This window comes from Haliotis rubra, unplaced genomic scaffold (assembly GCF_003918875.1).
Source record: "Haliotis rubra isolate DU_JTF1 unplaced genomic scaffold, ASM391887v1 Scf879, whole genome shotgun sequence".
NCBI lineage: Eukaryota > Metazoa > Mollusca > Gastropoda > Lepetellida > Haliotidae > Haliotis > Haliotis rubra.
Genome location: NW_025767611.1, coordinates 269,001 through 294,017, shown reverse-complemented (window position 1 = coordinate 294,017; position 25,017 = coordinate 269,001). Strand labels below are relative to the sequence as shown.

At 42.4% G+C, this 25,017-nt stretch overlaps 2 long non-coding RNA genes across 2 annotated transcripts; both read right to left on the bottom strand.

Moving 5' to 3' along the window:
* Positions 1-183: 183 nt before the first annotated feature.
* LOC124263308 lies at positions 184-23,276 on the bottom strand. Its single transcript, XR_006894809.1, has 3 exons — positions 23,206-23,276; positions 492-559; positions 184-303 (listed from the first exon to the last, which is right to left on the bottom strand). It is a non-coding gene; the product is annotated as an uncharacterized LOC124263308 (long non-coding RNA).
* On the bottom strand, positions 16,170-19,654 carry LOC124263307. The gene is made up of 3 exons (XR_006894808.1): positions 18,431-19,654; positions 17,446-17,532; positions 16,170-16,474 (listed from the first exon to the last, which is right to left on the bottom strand). It is a non-coding gene; the product is annotated as an uncharacterized LOC124263307 (long non-coding RNA).
* Positions 23,277-25,017: the final 1,741 nt, after the last annotated feature.

The following is a 25,017-nucleotide window of genomic DNA, read 5'->3' as shown; positions in this document are numbered from 1 at the left end:
AGTTATCAACATCATGCGCATCAATCTACGCAAATAGGAATACGATGACATGTGTCACCCAAATCAGCGAGCCTGACCACCCGATCCCGTAAGTCACCTCTTACGACAAGCATAGGTTGTTGAAGACAAATATTTGTGACATATGGTCCCAGCTATTATTGATAATCATTACCTCATACTCAAGTTTCTGACAGTAGGAACCGAACCATCCTTCCTGACATCTGTCTGGATCGCCGACCTGACTACAGGGAGTAGAGGGGAACACGGCACAGGCAGCTGCACTGGCACAGTGACATTCTGCATCTGTTTAAACATTACCTACTATTGGATAATAACACTGATCATTACTCTTTTATACTGGAATTTATATTTAATTATAAGTTATTTTAAATCATATATTACAGGTATAATTTGTTTCCATGAGTTTTATTAATCCTTCAGGAAACTATGTAGCAGATATTAATAAGTATTTAAGTGAATAAAGTTCCTACCAATGAGGGTCACGGTGACACAGACCACCAACAGTCCCATCCAAGACCAACCCATGTTGGGTACCTAACTGAAAAGACAAAGTAACATAAAGCGTTAACAGTCCTGACCATGCATGTATTATATAATGATTCGCACCAGGGTGTCCTTTAAAGTCTGCTCTTATCATATATCTCATTACATTAACATTGTAGGCTTTCTGGAAAAAAGTCAACAATATGTCAGTAAACAGTGACAAAACTCAACATTCCAATGGAGCCGTTGTAGCTATATAGGCGTTAATACTCCGACATACAACTCAAAATACGAATGTCCTGTGGATATTGTTAAGGGACATTGATCCTTTTAAACATGTTAGCTATAACCCAGAGTGTTGAATAATGACGTCCACATTTGAAACGTTCATATATGCATGTAAGGTTTAAAGCTGCATTAGACATTCACAAGCATTATCACAGAGACTGATCCCAGACACAAGTTTCACATACTGAACCCATGTGACGACTCGAACACATTTCCTCGGATTGAAAACCTTATGTTTTAACCACGAAGCTACCACTTCCATCGCCAATGGTCAGATGCTTTGGTGACGACATTCTAAAGACATTCTAAAGACGGCGGCGGGAACGAACCTAAACCAGAGTATAAGGATATATAAGGTCGAAACCAGTGAATAACCTATCCGGGTATGATGAACGTACGTCGTCAAAAGCATGCAATGCAGTTAAAGCTGTTGTTCGCCTGTTTATGAATAAATGTCTCTGGGTGATATGAATGCGCTTTCAAAGCACAGTTGAATGGTACTGACTAACAGTAACCGTGTATTCATATGGCATTGCATAGAGGAGGAACGTATTCCCCTTAGTATTTATTAACAACATGCAGCAAGTGTACGAGATGAGTTCCAAGAAAAGACTCTGTAAAGCTTTATTCATGAAATAAGGATTTTGTCAGGCCCTTATCTCTCTCCGCTAGTGTGTATACCACTGTTTGATCCCCCAGTTAACTTCCTGGTCACTATGACCGCGAACCAACACTTTCCTGATCATGTGACACTATTGTGATCGCCCTATATCATGTTCACCTCGACCAAACAGTTTAATGTGAATCGCCTATGAGCTCTTTGGTCTTCGTGATGAAAGCTTGTTGGGCCTGTTGTACCCATTGTTCTATGTACTTTTTTTCTCGGTTTCGCTGACGGCAGTCTTACGAGACTTGGACCGAATCTCTTGTTTCATTCTGTGATATTTTGAGAGTTCAGAGAGGACCAAACGAAACTCCTCCTCGGAGACTTTACTGTCAGTGAGTGCCGTGGAGATATGGTCGCTTACCGTGTTCAGGTTTGCTTCAGCTAGAACCCTGATCTCGTCGTGCTTCCGCGCTTTATGCTGCAGTCTGCAGGATGCAAACTTAAACACCAACCCCATCAGCCCTGACACCCCAGCTGTTATTTCAATGCCCAGTACTATGGATGCGGCTACGATGGTGGCCAACAAACCGACACCTACCACCCCTAGTCCCATGCTGGTTGTCATAAGGGCAGTATCGGCATTGAAAGCTCTATGGTACTTCTTGCATAACACTGCCCGTCTGTCGCGGTCTTGTTCTAGTTGACGTTTTATGTCGCATAACTGCCTAAAGCGGAACTTGTCTACAGTTTCCAGTGTCGTGGCTACTTCCTCTACGACTGGGTACAGCCCCATCCTGTGTATATAATATATTCTATGAAATATATTTTAATTGTGTGCTATTTAATCCTTGTACTATGTATTTGAGGCTTATAAGGTTTCGATCCCTGTGTAGGGAAATAGGTGAGAGGCTAATAGGTAACTCTGCGCCCACATGAACCCCATTGGGGCTTACTAAGGGGTCTATATAACCCGTTGAGGGGTCCGGTGGTATGACGATACGTTAACGTCGGTTACTGGCCAGGAGACTCAAGTGTATTGTCACCCTGGGTAAAAGTTTTAGTTCTGTACTATAAGGGTTTATCCCGAGATGGACTTCTATGGCGAGTGTTGAGCCTGGTTTCACAGTCATAAGACCCAATTAGGAATCGGGGACGTCAAACCTTAACTCGTCCTTCCAGCCTGAAACTAACATGTTGGTCGTGTGATCCGGTGTTAGCTGAGCACTTATACCAGGCCCCGGAATGAAAGCCCCAAGCAAGATACCGTTGTTCCTAATTTCGGACACATACCTATCTTTGTGTGAGGGTCATGTTGATCAACCATTTGGGCTCTCTAAAGTCGTCTGCCAGAGGCATCCGCACGTACACGTCGCCTCTTAAACGCAGGAGGTACGAGGTGCCGTTCACGCCGGGCTGATCGAGTCCCTCTGTGTCTCCTAGGTCCCTGAGTGTGATGTTGGGTCGATGATCGGACATTCCCGCCCGCTTATACACCTTGTCTTTCAAGTGTAGGACATACAAGGTGTCTTCCTCGCCAGGCAGATCGAACCCCTCCGTGTCCCCTAGGTCGTTAAGCGTGATGTTGGGCCGATGACTGGTCATTGCTATATTACTATCACAAGACAGTTTCCAACTGTTTTTCTGATAACTTCTCAGGGGTGCACTTCAACCCCATGAGGTGTATGTTATCGGGTAGGAATATCTTGGTGAGTGATATCGTGTCTTCAACGGTCACGGTGACCCCCTGCAGACTGGTGTGGGAGCCGACACCCACCTGCATGTAAACAGTGCAAACCTTATACTGGTGTCGTTTCACCCACCGGAGTTTGATCCCCCTAACGACTTCAACTTCGAGCTGTGGTTCACCTAGGTAGACTCGGATGACCAGCCTGGAGTTTGCTGGTAGACTCCTCAGGATGTTGACCACGCCTTCGAATTCAGACACCACCTGCAATGCCACGATTTGCGCCCCGGGCTTACTCAATAGCATGTGGGCTGCCATACTCGAGAGTTGGCTGATGATTACACTATGCCTCTGCGCCGGGACGTAAGACACGAGCAGGGTTCCGTTGTTCACGACTTTGTTTAGGTAGTTGTCTTTATTCTCCGTGAACACGTAGGGGGAGCCGAGACTAATGTTGAGAAACCAATCCACTCGAGAGGGTAACAACACCCACTTGTCGTCATCGGTAAAGACGAGCGTATATGGCTTGTTTCAAGCAACGGTCGTGCTCTCAACGTCTTCTAAATCAAACAGTTTGCCCCCGAACGATGGGTATACCGACCATCTATCTATGCCCTCTACTGCGGAGTCGTTGAACCAGCGTGTGTCCCCGAGGTCGGAGATCCCTACATTGACGCATCTCTTCACCCTTCCGTGCCCTTGTGCGCTAGTCATCTTATGTGCAGCATTATGCTGAGGTATCCTATATTAACAGGATTATGCTTTATATCTTACTCCGGGATAGTGCCCCGAGTTAACCTCTTGTACTGCCGTGGTGAAAACGACTCGGTTCTGCCATCGTTGTACTTCTCCGTCTTCACCGGTACGGCTCTCAACACCGTGGAAGGGTTGCCCCCTTGAATGTTGTCCGTCGTGCTCAGTTGGCCGAGATGAATGCACAGCTCGTGATACGGGACTAGGTCGGGTAACTCTCTACCTGTGACCGCCATTGTGGGTTTTATCTCGTCCAGTGGCAGCCCGAGTGTCCTCGCCAATGGTCGGCAGGGCCTCAAAGGCCTTTACTCGGTTGTTCCTAAACAAGACCGTGCCGTTTGAGTCGTTTATCTTGATTTCTGCTCCCACGGGCTCGAAGACTTCATCGCTTAACGAGATACCGCTGTAGTAGCCGCCAGTTATGTGATTGCAGACGCCACTGACGAACAGCTTGTTGTTGCCATCGCTGATGTTGGTCCACCGCGGCAGGTAGGTGATATCGCAGAGTGCGACTTCGAGGTGACCCGAAGTGTTATCGATCGTGTGCAGCAGCTGAATGGCCTCACCGCCCGTTATCCCTTGAAGTGTCACGAACATATTAGAGTATATGTACCATAATATAATACTTTTAAAATGTACACCCCGGGAGTGTTTTACCCTAAGATGGACATAGACTTCACGCACATGAAGATCTTGGTCGACGTGGCCGGATTGCACTTCGGAGCCCCGTACGATGGACGGGCCTACGAATGCCTTTGCAATGAATTCGAACTAGACCCGAAGACAGATTGGTGTTTGCGGGACCGAACCATTGGTTGGGTATCCGATCGTTCGAACATGCGTGTGGGCACTGCCAGGAAAAGCGATAGTGGCAAGTGCTTTCCAACATCCTCGGTAAGGGGACTGCTTACGACGCTCAGAAACAGTTCGTTGTTAACGTTAAGGATGCTATCAATGCTCCAGTTGATCTACCGAGTGCTATCCGACGCTACCAAGACGTGTTGGAATATGCCTGGTCGAAAGTCGACAACGTGTTCGACGTGTGTCTGTACATGGCTCCGAGTGATATGCAACTGAGAGTAAAAAAAGTGGTGGAAACGAAATAGTCATAGCCACGGCCGACTAGAATTTGGGTTTCAATGCAGGCATCAACGTGAGTCACGTCCCACCTCCCATGGGTGAAACGGGTATAGTGGTGTCACCCCCGAAGCCCAGGGTTCAACCCACACCACCACAGCATATCAGCCATAGAACAGCGCTGGTGGTAGGGGGGATCGCGGTCGGCTTGGGTCTCATTTGGTTAAAAATTCCTTAGCCGCGATGTACACCAGCCCCGCCACGGCAACGATGGCTACCCACAGGTTTTGTCAGAGCCACGTGACAGTTTTAGCCAGCACAATCATCAGCCACAAGACGATGCTACCCAAGATTCCTGGAAGCGCTTCGGCAGCCTTACCCGCGAGTTTAGCCAGCGCCTCCCCGAGGGATTTCAGGTGTCTTCTCACCTAGTCTCTGACGTCGCCACCACTGGGGGGTGTTGGGGGTGTGGTGGTACCCCCACTTAGTGATACGACCAGGGTTGATATGACGAAACCCAATGCTGTCAGAATGCTGGCGATGGTGATCCCTTGCTCTCGGAAGAGGATTCGGATCCTGTCAGCTAGCCTGGTGTCCTGGTAGAGGACTCGATCGATCGTTTCCCGCACGCGGCTGATCTGGGATCGAAGCTCTTCTCGGAAGGAGGACGCCGTTTCCAGCCGGGTCCGTCTCTCGTCTTCCAAATTGCGTATTCGTTCCTCGATGGGGGCTTTCAGAGACTCGTCCTCCGTTTCACCGAGTTTGGTCTTTTCACGAACGGTAAATTCGAGCCCGGGTAAGGGTTTGTTATGATAGGTGGCCAACAATTCATCGATGGCACGTTGTGGCTCATCGTTGAGTTCGGTCCTGGCTGCTTGCAGATCTTGGACGGCCTTCAGGGGAAGCTTGGGTCGATAATCTATGAAGTTTAGTGCATCGCGGATCAGTTGCCCACCATGGTGACTGATGAGTGTCGACAGGGCAAGCAGTTCTCTCGTGCGTTTGTTCACAAGATTGATCTCCGGGTGAGCCTTCAATCGCAGCGTGCCGTTCTCGTCGATTGTGAACTTGGAATATTCTCATCCCATCGGCACGACTTTGTGTTTACGCTTCAACTCGTTGTAGTATTCGTCATCGGCCTGCTTCAGGAGTTGGTTTCTTTGTGAGAACGGTATTTCCTCCTCTCCGAACGAGTGGGCACTATTATCCCATATATCATCGTAATCATCAGCCACATTTAATTATGTTAAACTTATATATTTAATGTATATAACAATGTCATATGGTAGGAAGCTAGACCCTTTCGGGAGATCAAGGGAGCCTCTAGGCATTAGAGCTGTGCGCCAGTCGGTGACCATCACCAACAATCCTAGCAAGAAAGATGCTGCTGGTTCGATTCCCCAACCTCGGCGAGAACAACCTCATCGTGCATCGACTGGCGTTTAATATAAACCTCTGACAATGACAAACACGAGCTCGTGCGGAACGTAGGTCGGGCCATTATCAAGAAAACTACCATCAAGATCAGCGGCAACGAGGTGCTGAGCATCGACGACAGCGACGTGTTTTACTGCTGGTGACCTCTCGAAAAGCGAGGGAGAACTCGTCAACGACATCTTCCAAGGTATCAACAAGTCGACCGGGTTGCGTGTGGGCTACGGCTTCACAGCAAACCAGCTTGACAAGGTCTTGGCAGGTGAAAAGGCCATCGCCGAAGCCTACAGGAACAGGTTCTGCATGCCGCTCGACTTCGAGTTGCTCACTGGGCATGCACCGTTTTACCAGGCCGCGCTGGGTGATAAGCTTGCATACGAGCTCACGTTCAATGACTGCAGCAAAGTCGTGCGTACGCCGAACGGTGATGAGGCCAGTTATGCCATCGACAACATCTCTCTGGAGTTCGACATGGTCACTTGCCTGGAGCTGGCCAGGCAGGTTCGAAACCAGTACTCAGGGAAGGTGGCCATACTGTACGACCGCATACTGCGGCCTAGAGCGATCATACAGGATAAGAGCGGCACACTTCGAAATATCAACCTAAATGTGCCAGCGCAATTGATGAAAGGCATCCTGATCGTGTCGGTGGAGGATTACGAGCCCTTCCGAAGGGACAGCGAGAAGCTTTTCAACCCCGAGATCACGAAGGTGGAAGGGACCATCGAGGGCGTGCCCAACCAGCTGTTCAGCGCCGGTATTGAGGGCACACTAGCAGTGGGATTAGATAACAAAGCTACCGACCAGACCCAACACGTCATCAAAGACCTGGATCTAAGCTCCGTGCAGATCGGTGAATACCTGACCATGAAGTACGCGCTATGATTGAACATGCGATCCACGGACGACGATCAATTGCACGGCAGCAGACATCGTATCGACAACTGCAGCGAGGGGATATTCATCCAAATAGCCAAGAAGGCTCAACCCGCGGACAAGTTGAAATTATATCTACACGTGATTATGGACGCGCAGCTTAATATAGACAATGGGAGATTCGTGCAAGCCATCTATTGATCTACCTAAAGATGCGCACTGCGCCATAGTGGAAAAAGGACAACATAAACGAACGTAGGCGCCTTCTCAGGATATGAGGAGTTACCTCCCTTCCCTAGCGAGTGACCCAATTAAAGACTGTGTACACCTAGGACTGCTATTCAATTCATTCGAATTCCACCCCCGAGGTTTGGCCTGAGAAGCTGGTTGATGTTTCCAGGTAAATGTAGTATTGATGACATTAGACCTCTGATCATTAGTAAACTCGAAGAGGAAATAAACGAATTGGGGCACATCAACTTTCAAATGATTGTTGCTACAAAGCTGGATGTCTTCAGAGAACAAGTATTGACTGAATCAGTTAATATATATACGGGTATCCCCAACGATCTGGAAATAATAAAACGGGAAAGCTATCCTGAGCCCAGAATCGATACGGTTATTCTGAATATAGCGCTGGGCGGGAGACTAGAGTATGGTGAGTATGTGCGCTTCATTTTTTACTCGGTACCGAACACCCAATTAGAGATTGTATACATCTTGGTATAACAATGACTACTGTCCGAGAGCTCAAGCATATTGCGAGAAAACGAGGCGTAGTGGGGTACTCTCGATTGAGGAAACCCCAGCTGTTTAGCTTACTAGGGATACAAACCCCTCCCACGGTGAAACAACTCAAACAAGAAGCCAGAGAGCTGGGGTTGGCGGGTTATTCCCGTATGAGGAAGCCCGAGCTCGTCGAACTGTTGCATCAGCACAGAGTCGTCGATCTACAGTTTGTGCGCACTGAACGTGCTGTAGGTAACTACCTGAGAGGCTGGCACATGCATGTAGATAAGAACACAGACATCGGCGACGTCAAGCCACTGATCGCTGACAAAATTAATGAGGAACTGAACGATTTGGGAAGTTTAAAGTTTCAAATTACGACAAAAATGTTACTCGATAAACAGCAGACGGACGGTGCCATTGAAAACGTTCAGCCTTACTTCCAGGGTAAGTCGTGACTCATGTCCAGACTATAGACGAGTCCATCGATACCAGTCTTCAGCAAATACGGGAATATTTGGAACGCTTCACGCACAGGGGTTCCGGGTGGGCCGTGGATAAAATCGATAAACTCTATGTAGATATAGCTAACTACGTACGGTTCATAGCCGTATGTATACGATGTCACGGAAAGAGAGAAAGTTTGAAGCTATTTACTACAGCAAATGTGGGTACTGGAAAGGAGCGAGCGCCATACATAAACTTGCCAAAATGGCGAGAGTGTCCCCAGAGGAGGCCAAAGCGTGGTTTGAAAAACAAGCCCTGTGGCAGATCTATTTACCGGCACCACGCTACGTGCCCACAAGAAAGTTCGGAATTGCCGTACCCAATAGCCTCCACCAGGCCGACCTCCTGTTCCTACACCACGACAAGAGGTACAAGTATGCCCTAACTGCCGTGGACGTGGCCAGCCACTACAAAGAAGCCGAGCCCTTAACTGCGAAAGACTCGTCCCAGGTAGCCCGCGGATTCGAACGCATATACAAGCGCAGCCCGCTGACATGGCCCATGGAACTGCAAGTCGATCCCGGGAAGGGAGTTTAATGGGTGCCGTGTCACAACTGCTAACTTAGCACGGCGTCAAGGCCAGGTGTGGCGCGGCCGGTTCAAACAGTGGTATATACAATAGCGGAGAGAGATAAGGGCCTGACAAAATCTTTATTTCATAAATGAAGCTTTACAGAGGCTTTTGTTGGACTTGATCTCGTACCGCTATTGTGCATACTACTCCGTGTATTCATATACCCTCGAGAAAGAATGTATTCCTATCAGTAGTTTAAAAAACCCATTACAGCAAATATTGTTATACCAGTTTGAAGGTACGTACGTACATGTATATACTTCGACATATCCGAGATTCGACACAGCTGGAAAATGACCAATGAAGAGGGCATGCTAAGAGACCAATCTTGTACGAGACAACCGTAATCTTCACACATCAAACAGTATGCGCCCGTGTTTTCCCGAATAAGACTAGTTATTTCATGTGTTTGTTTAATGGAAGGACTTAGTATTAAATAAGTTACCTTTAAAACATAACGTTTACTTTTAACACCTACAGTCTCGTGGTCCACAACTATCCAATGATTCACGGTTTCTTTATTTCCTCAAACAAAGTATGCACTCCACTGTAACACCTTTATGTGTTGGTGTATATAGCAACGCAGACATTCACAAACCAAGCGGTCCCGAAATGGACATGTCCTGTAATGAAAAGAAACTCTATGGGCAGACACAGTTACGGTAGTTTCCTGTAAACAGCAGATGAGAAACTGTACTTTTGAAAGATCCATATTGCATTTGATTTAAAGGAATCTTTTCATTGACCTTTTCATAAATGACAGTGTAGAAAAGCTTAGGTCACAATGCATGGTCATCATCTAGTAAAATCTGAAGGTAATGAGAAAATGAAAGGACATTATCACACGTTGGATCTAGCACCAATTCATTGGTATTAATCACGTAATGACTTGTCAACCAGCCATACATATACAGAGCACAATGAAAAACACCCTGTCTCGACGAACCTCTCACATTTGCAGCTCACTGTTGTTCAGTGCAATAGACAGCAATACATATACAGGCGCCCGGGAAGTAAATTGAGTAAAGCAGATAGGAAAAAGATGGTCGAAACATTGTGTCTGCCACTGACATGAATGCTATTTGCAAACGTTTGCTTGTCAACTGTCATAGATCTGTACATTTCTAGTTCTAAAATTCACTTTTGCTTTTTTTCCTGATCATGGCTGCGTATTTGTCATTGTAACAGGAGATACAGAAACAAAACCATGCACATTCAAAAACCAATCTATGCATTGACATTCATTCGACACTCCACCTCCTAAAGCACGCACGCACGCACACACACACACGCACACACACACACACGCACGCACGCACACACACACACATACCACCTTCACTAAAAACGCAAAAACACAAAAAAACACTACTCAACATCCACACACCACATCACACCAGATAACGTAGTGCAAAAACCTTTGGCACGACGTCAAACCCATTGTCAATAAACCTCATGTTGAACAATATATTATCAGATCCTGCTTATAGAATGCAAGTTACATTCGCCTGGGCACGTTAAAGGATGGACATTAGGTAGTGCACATTATCAGGGGGGAAACATAGTTTGCTTACAAATAAGCTTTTGAAACTAAATTGCACCACAAATGTCCAAAACATATCATTTCAAAGAAGACTTTCCACAGGCTAAGATTTAATCTTGATTAAAAACAATCACTGTTTGGAAAAAAACCCACTGGAAATAACGTGTGCTCACTATTAAGTATTATTTAAACAATAGGATAATAACATGATATTATCACATGAAGGATCTACAGCCGATGAGGTTCTTCCACTTATGCACACACAACGAATTAGAACAAAGCTCTGCTCACCCCTTACACCAACAGCTCACAGCTACCTGTCTGTACTGAAATATATGTCCAGGCGACCAGGAAATGAATCAAGTGAGAAACACGGGGCCAAAATATCCTTGTATACCTGTCAGCAGGAAAGTATATACAATTTTTCTATACAATTGATACATATGATGTTTTAGAATTCTACCTGTCGTACTCTGGTTTCAAAACTTCCATTGCAACAGGGCATACAGGAATATAAAACATATGAATAGATTTGAGATACAAACTCTTTGGGCACAGCTATGCTTGATATAGATTTGAATGGTTGTAGTTCTGTGTGGAAGACCACACACACACACACACACACACACACACTGTACGCATACGTCGCAACGTCTGGTGGTTGCAGGATAGTTAGCTCAAGCGACTTTCTAAAATATACCTGGTTGATTGATTAGGATTAGGTAAGCATATAAAGGTTACACGCCAGTCTTACAAAGTATGGATGCTGCAAATCCGCGAAGATCCGGTTTAGAATTGGTCTTCAGCAACACATGTTTGTTTTGGGCGACTAACTAATAGTTAGACTTGCTGACTTGATTGACACATGTCACCGTATCCCAGTTGCGTAGATCGATGCTCATGCTGTTGAACACTGGACTGTCTGCCCAGAATAGGTTATTTACAGACCGCCACCACGCAGTTGGAATTTTGAGTGCGTCGTTAGATAACAAACACACATGCGTGATGCAACTTCTTTGGTCTTTGGAGTCTGTGTCAGGTTAAGCAAAGGTGCGATAGTGTACTCATAGTCATAGGTCTGTACACATATGATGTTCAAAACATAAAGCCTATTAATACACAAGCTTTTTTTAAGACCCACAGCAGGAACTTCAACAGGACTAAACTTTCAAAAGATTGTATTTAACTGATAACAATAGCATGTAAAACAATTCATTTCACCTTTTATCTGCCGTAAAATAATATCTTGAAAAACTAGCATCATCAGAAACGTTAAAAGTAAGCCTCAACCATTGTCGCGGTTTCCACATTTTAGAAAAACGGACACTTCGTATGTAAAATATTATGCTCCGTCGCATATATCGTTTTAAGGGAATCTAACCCTTCACGATTGGCTACACAGTTGTCACCAACATCAATCCATACATATGAGGGAAGTCATTTTACTACTTCCGCTACTCCGTAGAGGGAGCCGTTGCTTAATGGCCACAATAAGACGTAAAATTGACATTGAGGATCTTAAACTACGCCCGTTAAAAGTGTCAGGTGGTGTTCTTTTCCGTTGTTGCAAACGTCCAACACTCCTGCCAATTTAACGACATTTTATCCTCAAAATCGTCAGCTTCTTTTTGCATCGGGCTTACTATATACTACTACACCGACTGCGTCCGCTATTGTTACAGATATTACTGTTGCAACACCAAATATTGCTATTAGTTAAATTCTAAAAGGTGAGGTGAAATTGGGGTAGCCTAGTGGTTAAAGCGTTAGCTTGTCACGCCGAAGACCTGGGTTGGATTCGCCACATGGGCACAATGTGTGAAGCCCATTTCTGGTGTCCCGTGATATTGCTGGGTTTGTCGCTAAAAACTACGTAAAACTAAACTCACTCACTCACCCACTAATTTCGAGAACTACTACTGCTACACTTATCATATATACCAATGCTAACACATAGTAATCAAGAGTCACATGTCACTATTGTGTGACTCTATATCGTGCAAACATCAAAAGATGAACGTACTCAGTAGTTGTTATATTACTGACGGGTCTGCATACATTCTAACTTAACCCTAAAGATTGAAACGTGTGGATAATACTGTAACACATAAAAGGAATCTGCTCACAGAAAAGCAGACTTTCAGTTAGGTCAGATGTAATATGAAACATATCACAACGGTGAATCAACTGGTTGTAATAACAGTGTCGAGGCTTCACGTTTATCTTTTATCGTGAATCTATTACATTATAATTACCAGTTGTAAACATTCTACTTTCAAATCGTTAAAGTTCACAGGAACTTCTATGAGTTCTGTTGTCATCGCTGGACGTGACACGCGAATTGACTGAACACAAATCGGAATAACATCTACTCTTTAATAGGCAGCCGTTGGATGTTTTATATACGACTTATGTAAGGCGCAAATGGCCTTACAATTACGCTTGAAATGGTTCGTTCTTTGTTCACAGCCTTTACAGTGCGATGTTTCAGGAAGATCTGCACAGTAAAAAAATCAGTTATACTGTTGTATTTAACGTGTATTGTTGCCACACTTCCTCTTTTGTGTCTTTAGTATACCTTACCGTAAGATTGCACATCGAAATACCAGCACATTGTTGGCATACAGAAAGGCCTATGTATTGACATTTTCGTGTACTTCGTTTACTCCTCTGACAAGTGTGAATAGCTCCCAAGAGAAGGTGTAAGCCCAAATGTAATATATAATGCACTTGATAATTTTCGGAAAGGCATTGGAGCCGTGCCAATTCACACTTGTCAGAGAGTGTACGATCTAGACTGTATGTTACTCCTATAACTAAATATGGGCGGTGGGGTAGCCTAGTGGTTAAAGCGTTTGCTCGTCACGCCGAAGACCCGGGTTCGATTCCCCACATGGGCACAATGTGTCAAGCCTATTTCTGGTGTCCCCCGCCGTGATATTGCTGGAATATTGCTAAAGGCGGCATAAAACTAAACTCAGTCAGTATTACTAAATATAGTAGCAAATAGGGCATACTCTAAGTGCATAGAAATAAAAGATGGAGAATTGTCAGATGATGATTATTATACAGATGGGTCGTTATGCCAGATTTGAAGGGAAGTAGCGCATCTAAAGTGACGGAAAGAGAGTTCCATAGATCAGCAGATTGGAGGTTGAAGGATCAGGAACCAAATGTCTTCAACCCGTATGGACGTAGAGAAAGCAGGAATTTGTCAGACTCTGATTTCAATGGAAGCCTCGATGATGTATTGGGTTGGGTTGCTGACCTGGTGTAATGGCGATTAAGTGCCTCAACCTGACAGTATTTGTTCGATATCCCACATGGTCCTAAACTCCCAAAGGTACCACAATCTCTACTGATAAGTTGTAATCCCAAGTACAATATTTGTTTTGTTTATAGGTTAATTAACTATAAACGTTCACAGCCAGAGAAAAAACAGTCTGCATTATTTGGCCAAAGGTAGTAGGCTACAAAGAATTTTACTCTCAGAGTCATTCAAGTACACACCTACATACTCATCTTCAAACACTTCTGGCTCACTTGTCATTACAAGTCGCACGGACTTATCACAAAACAGCCCCATATATCGTTAAAGCAGGTAGGTTTAATATATGGCATTTGGGCGTTATATTCAAGAAAAATATTTATTACTTGCAATTCAGGTTTTCCTATGGGTGTGTGAACCATTCCTATTACATGGTAGTGAAATATGGGATATTGACAAACTAGAAACGGAACATATGTGTGCACATAAGAGATCATTGAACGTCGACGCGCAGAAACAATACATTGTTGTAAATGGGGAATGTGTTTCATATACTCCCTGTATTAATGCTATGTGTAACACTCGATTTTCACGTACAACTCGATTGAAAATATTGTCAGGAATTCATAGATGATATTTCCTGAAGAACTATCAGACATGATGATATGGCTGGTTGCTGGACTTTATTTATATCTTAGATTTTAAGGTTTTCGGCCTCTGGTGTCAAGTGAAATGGAACTGAGAGGAAATGAATAACTGTAACTGGTTGCCTGACCGCCCGATCCTGTTAGTCGCCTCTTACGACAAGCATGAGAGACAGAGATTGAAAGTGAGAGAGAGAGAGAGAGAGAGAGAGAGAGAGAGAGAGAGAGAGAGAGAGAGAGAGAGAGAGAGAGACCGTTTCTCTAATACCGATATTGTCGGAATGTACTTACATGTAACCACAAGAGCCCCGATTTTTAGTTTAGCTTTCAAGGAGAATAACTCAACATTCAATATTGCCTTCTCAATCAAGCCATTGGTCCTTGTTTTGTTTTTTTAAATGAAAGGCCTCGACGTTTGTGTATGCAGAAATATTGTGCCTTACATGACTGACGACTTAAACTCCAGAAAAATACTGATCCTTCAGAATCCGAGTCCATAATTGCATCCCATCAACTCAAAACTTCACATTAGTGCCCAATACTTTAATGCAACGAAACGTCTTACAATGAAACAACAGAAATAAAACAGAGTCAGTATCATGTTTTCACAAAATACAGGATGGAAATGGCATAATATTGACCAAACTGATATACAAATTCAAGACAAACTCATGGTCACAGAAGAGTATCATCGTTATTATTTTTGACGGATACGTGGATTTCGTGTCTGAAACGGCGAAAACATTGGAGCAGTCAAATGTTACAGCATGTACGTGTCAGATGAGATATGCTGTGTCAATCCATATCAATGGACTTCTTTCATTATAGACATAATACTTACTTTGTGTCACAAGCTCGTCAGAATCAGAGAAAAAATGTAGATCTTCAAACGAAAAAGAAACACTTTCGACATTTGTTTACAAATATCTTCAAATCTAATCTACCTAAGACAGGCCGACTGATTGTGCCTGTAGTGTGGCATCTCAGTGAGTTAAGTTCACGCTGATACATAAACATGACAATGTGTAGTGTCAAAGGTTCACACGCATGTTTCTGTTTCATCCTGTACACAATCAACTGTGTAATCGTAAGGCGTTGCATTGTCGATATGTTTGTATGTCCTTTCTGTACGTATGTACTTTCACTCGTCAAGTGTCACATAGTGTTCCTCTGACGTCTTGTTCTTTAATCCTCTCCAGTTATTTCAGCAATCTGACGAACAAAATACCGTGAATAATAGATAATGTCCCTTTCCTTCCATTATGAGAGACTGAGGCACCAAATATGTATGATTGTGTTGAGGTCAACAATTTAAAACGTATGTGCCCACTACAAAGACCCCATGTACTGCATAATTCGCATTCCCTGTGGGTGTTTGAACGTTCAGCCTGATTTTCTCACATTTATAAGTACCATGATACATTTCTACCAGAATAGGCTCTAGTACATGAGCCAACTCATCTACAAACAGAAGCGATAAGTTAAGTGAACGTTGTTGACATTTGGATACGTTCAATCATTTTGCTCACACTACAATAGTTTAAGAATGAATATCAAATCGCCCCTTAGTCTTCGAATGGTTATCCTCCCATAGTAAAAGAAGAGCGGTGACCCTCCCAAAATACATCATGATTTTCACAAATCCCTTTTGTGACAATTGCTCTAGAGAACTGACAACAGGAAATGTGTCTCATATTCTGAACTATCTCCTGCATCATATAATATGAGATTAAATCATGCATGACAAAGTTTATCCTCAAACACAGAATGTTAGCGACGGAACAACGCCGTCCCTCAGAAACAGTTTAAAATCGCGTTCATTTCTCGAAGCAGTGCCGTAATCACTCTCATTGGTACTGGTCAAGGCTGAAGCAGTTGTTGTCGATGGTGGCGTTTCTGATACTGTCGACACAGCCGGGCACGCAATTGTACTATATTTCTCTGAATGGCGCCATCAACACGAGCTTCCATCTCTGCGGATGTCCTCTGCAAAGAAGGGACGAATTAATGCATTGTCGCTTATGGAAACAGATGATTTTGGGGTTCTGCGTCCGCTTAATGAAAGATATTTAGTTATATTGTATCAATTCATAAATAAATTATGTCATAAAATGTATCACAAATAGCATTAATAGTAAGTATGTCACTTTCCACTGCTTCTGTTTGGTTGAGATATATTCTCGATGTATTTCTGATTTCTGACCTCGGTTATGAAAACAAATCAAGGTTTAACTTAGTTCCATTTCTTTCTGAGCCAGTGACACAATGTCAGGGTTTAAAACCATATTATTTCTTCTGAATCTTTTACGCAGTTTTTCACCCACTCTTGACACATGTGAAATGCCCACATACTCCTGTTTTCAGTGTTCTGTGAATATTGAGGTATTCCTGAGGTATCTTGTCCCGCTTTGTACAGATCAGTATCAAAACCCGAGGAAAAACCTTCGACATCAGTCAACTCACATGTGTGTACATCACAGTTTGGAAGTCCATTTAAATCAGAATCAATATTTAATAACATCTTTACATCTAACTTAACGTCGATCTACAAAGTGTCTTTGAAACTATGTTGTGTAACAAACACATCGATGTCGGAATCATACACACTCATACTAACAGCACCACTGTGTCCAACGTCGTTCACATCATGATGCACGTGAATATACTTGTTTGAAGTATTCACTTGATCAAACTTTGTTTTAAGTAGGAGAAAGTTCTCAACCAAGCCATTATTTTCGAAAATAATCCCGAGATTTCGGACATTCTCCTATAAGTAAAGCACTGACGACTCTACTAAAATACGGAGCTAATTGTTGTATGCACAATTATATTACACAATGTGAAGGAGCAGTGCGTGGCAAGGACTGTATAATATATGACAGGTGCGGCAGCATAGAGCTGTAATTAAAGGTATTAAAACATGTGGTTGTATCAATGAAAGGTGCACATAATATTACCGTTTGATGTAAATGATTGCGCCAATCACTGTGGCCACAGCAACAAATAAGGTACTCCCTAGTTGAATCTTTCCTCTGTGAGGATCACTGAATCAGACAAATGTGAGAATAATCTACAAAACACAAACGATTCATATAGAAGATAAACCGTCACCCATCATAAATTAACCTTGTTTGATCAATGTACGATGGTGTCCTGTGATCGGGGATAGTTATTTAATGTACGTAGCGCCGTGAGCAGGTAATTTGCCTGGATATGAGCTACATATAAGCTGACTATTACTGTTACTATTAGGAACAAGAGAGTAAACAGTGACTTCTTTTCGGTAGCATTCACACAATTTGCATGAAAGGTTTGTGCCTGACATCATAGTATACGTTGTTGCATTGTGATGAATAGGGCTCTGAAGAATACTCGAGTACCCGGCAATGGGTTGGGTACGGCAGGACTTGAGTACCCGACAAAGGGAGATAACTCTGAATTAAACGTGACCACGTGTGCAGTCACGGATGAGAAAAGGTCGAACGTATTGGTCCATTTTGATCTTGACCCTTAAAAACACAAAGCCAAGTGTCGCCTTTGCGCCATTATGCTGAGTTCTGCAGGGAGCGCAACAAGCTCAATGAGAAAACGTCTTAACATCAAACACAAAACAGTCAGTGTGGCCGATTCTCCCCACAATCCTGTCAAAAAGCAAACCACGTTGACGCAGGGATTTTTTTTCCGGGGTACAACCCAAAAAAGTTTGACAAATCACCGAATCGTGGTTATATCGTACCATGTCCAAAGACACGCACATAGCTCTCACTAAAATTTATACTATAATTTTCGGGGACTCGAGTCCGGATGGGGTTTTATCCCCCGGATACTCGAATCCAACTTTTGCTACCCGTCAGAGCCCTAGTGATGAAGGGCATATGGGTTTTTATGCGTCCCGTGTTAGGTTTTATCCACCGAGCCGGGGGACAGGATTCAGTTACTCACGCTGCATACATGGCTTTTTGTCGTCATCCATCCACCCTGCTGCACATCCTCCAGGACAGACTCCATTTGTCCTGTTACAGCTGACATCACTGAGGCAGTTTCGACATTGTGAGGCACAGTTGATACCATGGGAACCATCTGGGCATGCTGCGAACACAAGGCACGAAAACAATATTCAGCTTAGTGGCATATTTTACAAACATAAATTGCTTAACTCACAAACTCGTGCAAGCCTAAAACGCATGTGCGATCCTTTGTCAAATTTCACGTAAATGCTAACTATTTCCATACCATACCTATTTGGCAGTCGGTTCCATAATACCCAGGGAAACAACCACTAGAACAGTGATCTTGTCACATATGTCAGTATTGTTAAGGCATAGGCACTGTTTGTCACAATCTTCAGAAAACCACCAATCAACGTGGAGTATCATTTAACGTTTTCAAATATAGTCATCATGTAAATAATACAGAAATGTGTTTTTCGATCTGTTTTTGTGATAAATTTCAACTGCACTTAAATATAACATATGTTATGTATGGGACTACACTTTATGAAAGAATGCAAATTACAGTACTTTTGGGGTTGATTGAGTCCCCTTTGGGATTCGAAAACCCACTCACCACACAGCACAGACGACTTATCACACACGGACTTACCACGAGTGAAATCTGACACGAGGCCTATTCCACAACGACGTTTTTTTTTTATAATTTCCATTCATTTGTTAATTTGTATAATACCAAGTTCTTTTTTTATATTAATGGAATTCTATCGAATAGTGAGGAATGAAAATATAATGGACAACACACTAAGTAAACCGTTCTCATTTTCATAACGTGTAAAATTTGCTGTATGCTGTTTTTAAATGCTCATCAACTCTTAAACCGTCACCATTTGATATCTTTTAAACTGTCATTGGATCCAGAATAATATCTTCTAGATTATCAAACGATAGCTCTATTTTTCCAGCCGAGGCAAATTAACATCGCTTAAATATATTAAAAAAACACCCTAAATATAGACAGTATATAATCTTTTTGGACTCGCTTTTGTACCTTCAGGCTATTATAAACTTATCTTGTAAACATCTACTTTTCATTGAAATTATTGAATTATATAACGATTTTGCTAATGGCGAATACGACATCGTTCTCTGTTGGTTACCCAGCCACGTTTGCATTTCTGGTGACACAATGGCCGATTTTGCTGCTAAGGCAGCACTCAACAAGAATAAGTCTGTGACACCACTTCTCGTTCCATCGTACATCCGTGATCTGATGCAGAAGAAGATGGACACCCAAATAGGTAATAATAAATTACATGAAATAAAACCTTATATTGGTTTTACGTACTTGGGTTGTCAGTTAAGATTTGAGGAGGACTTTATACAACATTGTCGTATTGGGCATTCAAGATATACACACGAGTATTTACTAAAAGGTGAGGATCCCTTGTGATGAAAGTATTCCGGCCAAGCATGTCCTGCTTGACTGTCCATCACAAGGGGTAAATATGTCAGTGCAAAAAACAGTTAAGGATCTTTCTTTCTTTTTAGTAATATTACTTATCAGTTTATTATTGAATTTCAAAAAGAAATTGAACTAATCGATTTTTTTATTAATATGTATTGTAAATAGATGTATTTGGTTATGGTTGGAAGTTTAAGTTGATAAGTGAGATTGTTAGTGGCTGTATCCTCAAAGGGGGTTACAGTTATTTTTGGGTGCCAAATTACTGATGTGATAAAAGGTAATTCTGTCTTCACCATGCGTGTGCGGAAAGTACCACAAGTAACAAATGGTGACTGCCAAAATCACCTCGAAAGAATTCATTCAGCTGAATAGAAGGATCACAGTTAAGCATATGTCTCCCAAAACACAGGCGCCACACGTTTTTGAATCACTGCACTCCACTCTAGCTTAAGACAAAAACAACTTATGAACACATACATGTCTGGATACTCCAGATCGTATTTTATACCATATGACAAACTATGTGTATATCTTGTATGGCCAATGCGACATCGTCGCATGATGACCAAATCTGGACTGACAACCCAAGTAGGTGTAACCAATTGTTGGTATCATTAGATGTCATTTATTAACACCTACTTAAGTGTCCCACATCTTTTGCATTAGATATCGGATATATGGTCTTATCACAGCTGTATAATCTGAATGTGGAATAAGAAGTGATGTCATAGATTTGTTGAGTGCTGCCTTAGCAGCAAAATCGGCCATTGTGTTACCAGAAATGCCAACGTGGCTGGGTAGCCAACAGAGGGCAATGTCGTATTGGCCATTAGCAAGATCATTATATGATTCCGATTAAAAGTGGATGTTTACAAGATAATTTATAACAGCCGGGAGGCAGGAAAGAGAATCTGAAAAAGTGATATGTTGTATATATTTTGAGTGTTTAAATATATCTAATTGCTGTTAATATGTCATTTGACTCAGCTGTGAAAATAGAGCTATTGTCTGGTAATCGAGATCAATGACAACAGCATAAGCCAGCGCGCCACAATCCCCTGGATCATTTGTAACTAGAAGCGACAAAACGATTTCCACATTCATGAGCAATCTCTGCCAAAAGCTGAATCGATTGTATAATTGTGGCTATATCATGAACAGATATACTACCCATCAAAAGTTTATACTCACCGAAAGCACTCCCTATATAATATGAATATATAGATATGGTTACATCGAAGATGAATGTCACCACTTACTGGGGCGGAAGGGGGGACTGCAAAAGTAGTGCAGATGAATTGCACAAGTATCATACATCAAATTGCTGAAAAGCATGTACAAATATCGCGCATGTAAACAGTTGCGTTTTGGTGTAAAGTTTTGTTAAGAATTATCCAACTGTCACTGAGTTTCATCATTTATTGAACTCTTATAATCTTTGCAACGTTACGAATGCGTTTTACAATACACCCATATATGTGTAAACAGCAACTTCCATCAGTATGGAAGAGTTTGGAACAAATTGACTGAAGGACGTGGTTACATTTACACTAGTGAGTCTAAACTATTGATTGGTAGTACATTTGTTTCAGTAGTATCACAGCTGCATAATGATCTTTGTAAACAAATCGGGTCTGCACCAGACAATCCAGTGATTGTCACCTTGCGATACAATGACAGAGCATGAATCACTGTAAAATAGTTATGATACCAGGTGTTCGCGGAAGGGTGAGCGTATCCTGCCCCACCGGCGGCACCCGTCATAAACACATGCTAATTGTAGTCATTTGTTTACCTGAAATAATTCGGGAATGTCTACCATGAAAATTCTTGAAAGCTTTACTGAGGCCTTGCATGTTGTACCATTGATCAAACAACTTCTGAGCAAGGGTGGCATGACGCTCTTTGAAATACTGGGGGGCGGAGGGGTAGCCTAATGGTTAAAGCGTTGGCTCGTCACGCCGAAGACCCGGGTTCGAATCCCCACATGGGTACAGTGTGTGAAGCCCATTTCTGGTGTCCCCCGTCGTGATGTTGCTGGAATATTGCTAAAAGCGGCGTAAAACCAAACTCAGTCAGTCAGTCAGTCTTTGAAATACTGATACAAAAAGTACGTTCGATTGTACCTTAAAAGTTGTGAAATGTAAACACCAAAGGCTGGAGCTGTTGGAATACTGCTCTACGTGAAAGGGAAGTTGACTTTTGGAAAGTTGAAATCATCCCCTTGACACACAGCCTAGTGGAGAGTATTTTTGTCACTCTGAATCTGTTTGCATAGATCTAAATATGAAACAGTTTAGGCGGTCTCAATTGTCTCCTTAATTCCAAGTTTAGGTGGGTAAATCGGTGAAAGGTAGTTGGCGATTTGATGGTTATTGAACGATATTATATCATGGATGTATGTGAAGGATAACTTAAACTTCTTGGCCAGATTACCTTGTTTTGATTTTGCCAACCCAAGCAGAAATTCTGATTCATATGCCTTTAGAAACAGAGGGCAACAGAGAAACAGAAACGCAAGGGTACTATTCCATAACACAATGCTTAAGATAGCCAAGTTTATGTGGAATGGTGATAGGAAGAAGTGCATACTGTGTAACCTGATGTACACATTAGGGGGTTAACTGATCTTCAGTAACACATGCTTGTCGTAAGAGGCGACTAACGGGATCGGGTGGTCAGGCTCGCTGACTTGGTTGACACATGTCATTGGTTCCCAATTGCGCAGATCGATGCTCATGCTGTTGATCACTGGATTGTCTGGTCCAGACTCGATTATTTACAGACCGCCGCCATAAAGCTGGAATATTGCTGAGTGCGGCGTAAAACTAAACTCACTCACCCAGATAATCCAGTTATCAACATCATGCGCATCAATCTACGCAAATGGCATACGATGACATATGTCAATCAAGTCAGCGAGCCTGACCACCCGATCCCGTAAGTCACCTCTTACGACAAGAATAGGTTGCTGAAGACCAATATTTGTGACACATGGTCATGCTATTATTGATAATCATTATTTTATACTCACGTTTCTGACAGTAGGAACCGAACCATCCTTCCTGACATCTGTCTGGATCACCCTGGCTAAGACTGAGATTTAGTCTAGTTCATAAAACACAATATGGGACAGCACGGGTAACGATGTGTGCTCATTGGAAAATAATATTTTACGATAGTAACATGATTTCATCATGACATAGGATTTACCGTCGATACTAATATGTGAGGTTCACATGGGGTTCTTCCACTTACATACACACAAGGGATGACAGCACAACTATATTCCTACTCACCTCCTAAACCAACAGCTTACAGCTACCTGTCTGTACAACAATCTATGTCAAGGCGACCAGGAAGTGAATCAAGTGAAACACGCGAGCAAAATTCTCTTTGTATACATGTTAGAAAGGCAGTCTATACAAAGTTTCTATGCAGTGAATAAAGTTCATATCAGTTAGGGTCACAGTGACACAGACATCAAACATCTCCATCCAAGACCAACCCATGTTGGGTAGGGAAATGAAAAGGCAAATCAACATTCAGGGATTAGAATCCTGACCACCCATGGATAGATGATGATTCGCACCAGAGTGTCCTTTAATAACGTATCAACTCGAGTCGATTACAGTATGAAAAAGGATTCACTTAGTTCGGAGAATCGAATAACGTATTCACCGAAAATCAGGGTAATGTACTGTTAAGGGAGAAAAACGTAATTCACGAGAGAGCAGTACCGATGATTCCTGTACTCTGGTTCCAGTCTCTTGAACATCATAGCTGTATGAAATGCCGTTGATAGATCGAGTGAGTGAGTGAGTGAGTTAATATTTAACTTCACATCGGCAATATCTCAGCCATATCGTGACGAAAACAATTTATACAATACAAAAATGAAAACATTGTGAAGAGTAAACCTGTCGACGATGGACAGTAAAAATACGAGAGTATCACAGATGTGAACATAAAACTAGCATGTAAAGCTAAAACGGTGTAATTAAAGCTGACAGTACAATATAAAACACGGGCTATAGATCGCCAACAGCTGAAGGTAGATCACCATACTAGGAACCATGGGGACTTACATTACTTTTGCTACTTGCATGGATCTTAGCAGGATATACACCATCCCGTCAGCCGCTGGCGATTGTAGAATAATTTAGCCGAAATTTAAAAGAACAAAAATACTGCGTTTAAATACCTGGTACGTTTTACTTTGAAAGTTTTAAGCACTTACGTACCCTCTCAGGAGGACAATAATTTTACGCTACTTCAACCCCCTTTGAGGATAAAGCCACAAACAATCTTTGATAATGTGAACTACCAATTCTACAACTTTATCTATTTACAAAACATATATCAAAATTCATTTAACAAATCCAAGTCTTTTAAAAAATGAATGATTAAATGATAATTAACTTTATTAAAAAGGTCCTTTACAGTTTTGATATTGAAATATTTATCCCTTATGATGGAGAATTCAACTCAGTCAAGCAGGACATGCTTGACCGTGATTCTCTCATCACAAGGGATACAAAACGGTGGATTCTCACCTTTGAATAGGAATGCATGAGTATATCTTGTGTGGCCAATACGACATCGTCGCATGATGACCTCTTCAAATCTGGACTGGCAACCCAAGCAGGTATATCAAATAAAGGGCTTTATCATGCAATTTATTAATACCCACTTGAGTGTCCTATTTCTTCTGCATCAGATCACGGATGTACGATCTAATGGAAGCTTTGTAATCCGAGTATGGAATAAGAAGTGGTGTCACAGATTTGTTGAGTGTTGCCTTAGCAGCAAAATCGGCCACAGTGTTACCAGAGATTCCAACATGGCTGTATAATTGTATAATTCTATTATTTCTATTGAAAGTGGATGTTTGCAAGAAAGAGTTTTGATAGCCCGAAGACACGAAAGAGAGTCGGAAAATTAGGGTGTTTTTTTTAATATATTTAAATGTGGCGTTAGCTTCTGCTGTGACAATAGAGCTGTTATTAGGTATTCGGGAAGATATTGTTTTGGATCCATCTGTAAATAAACGTTTATATGTATTATATTTACTTTTTAATTGATAATATTCTTGTTTATATTGTAAGGCA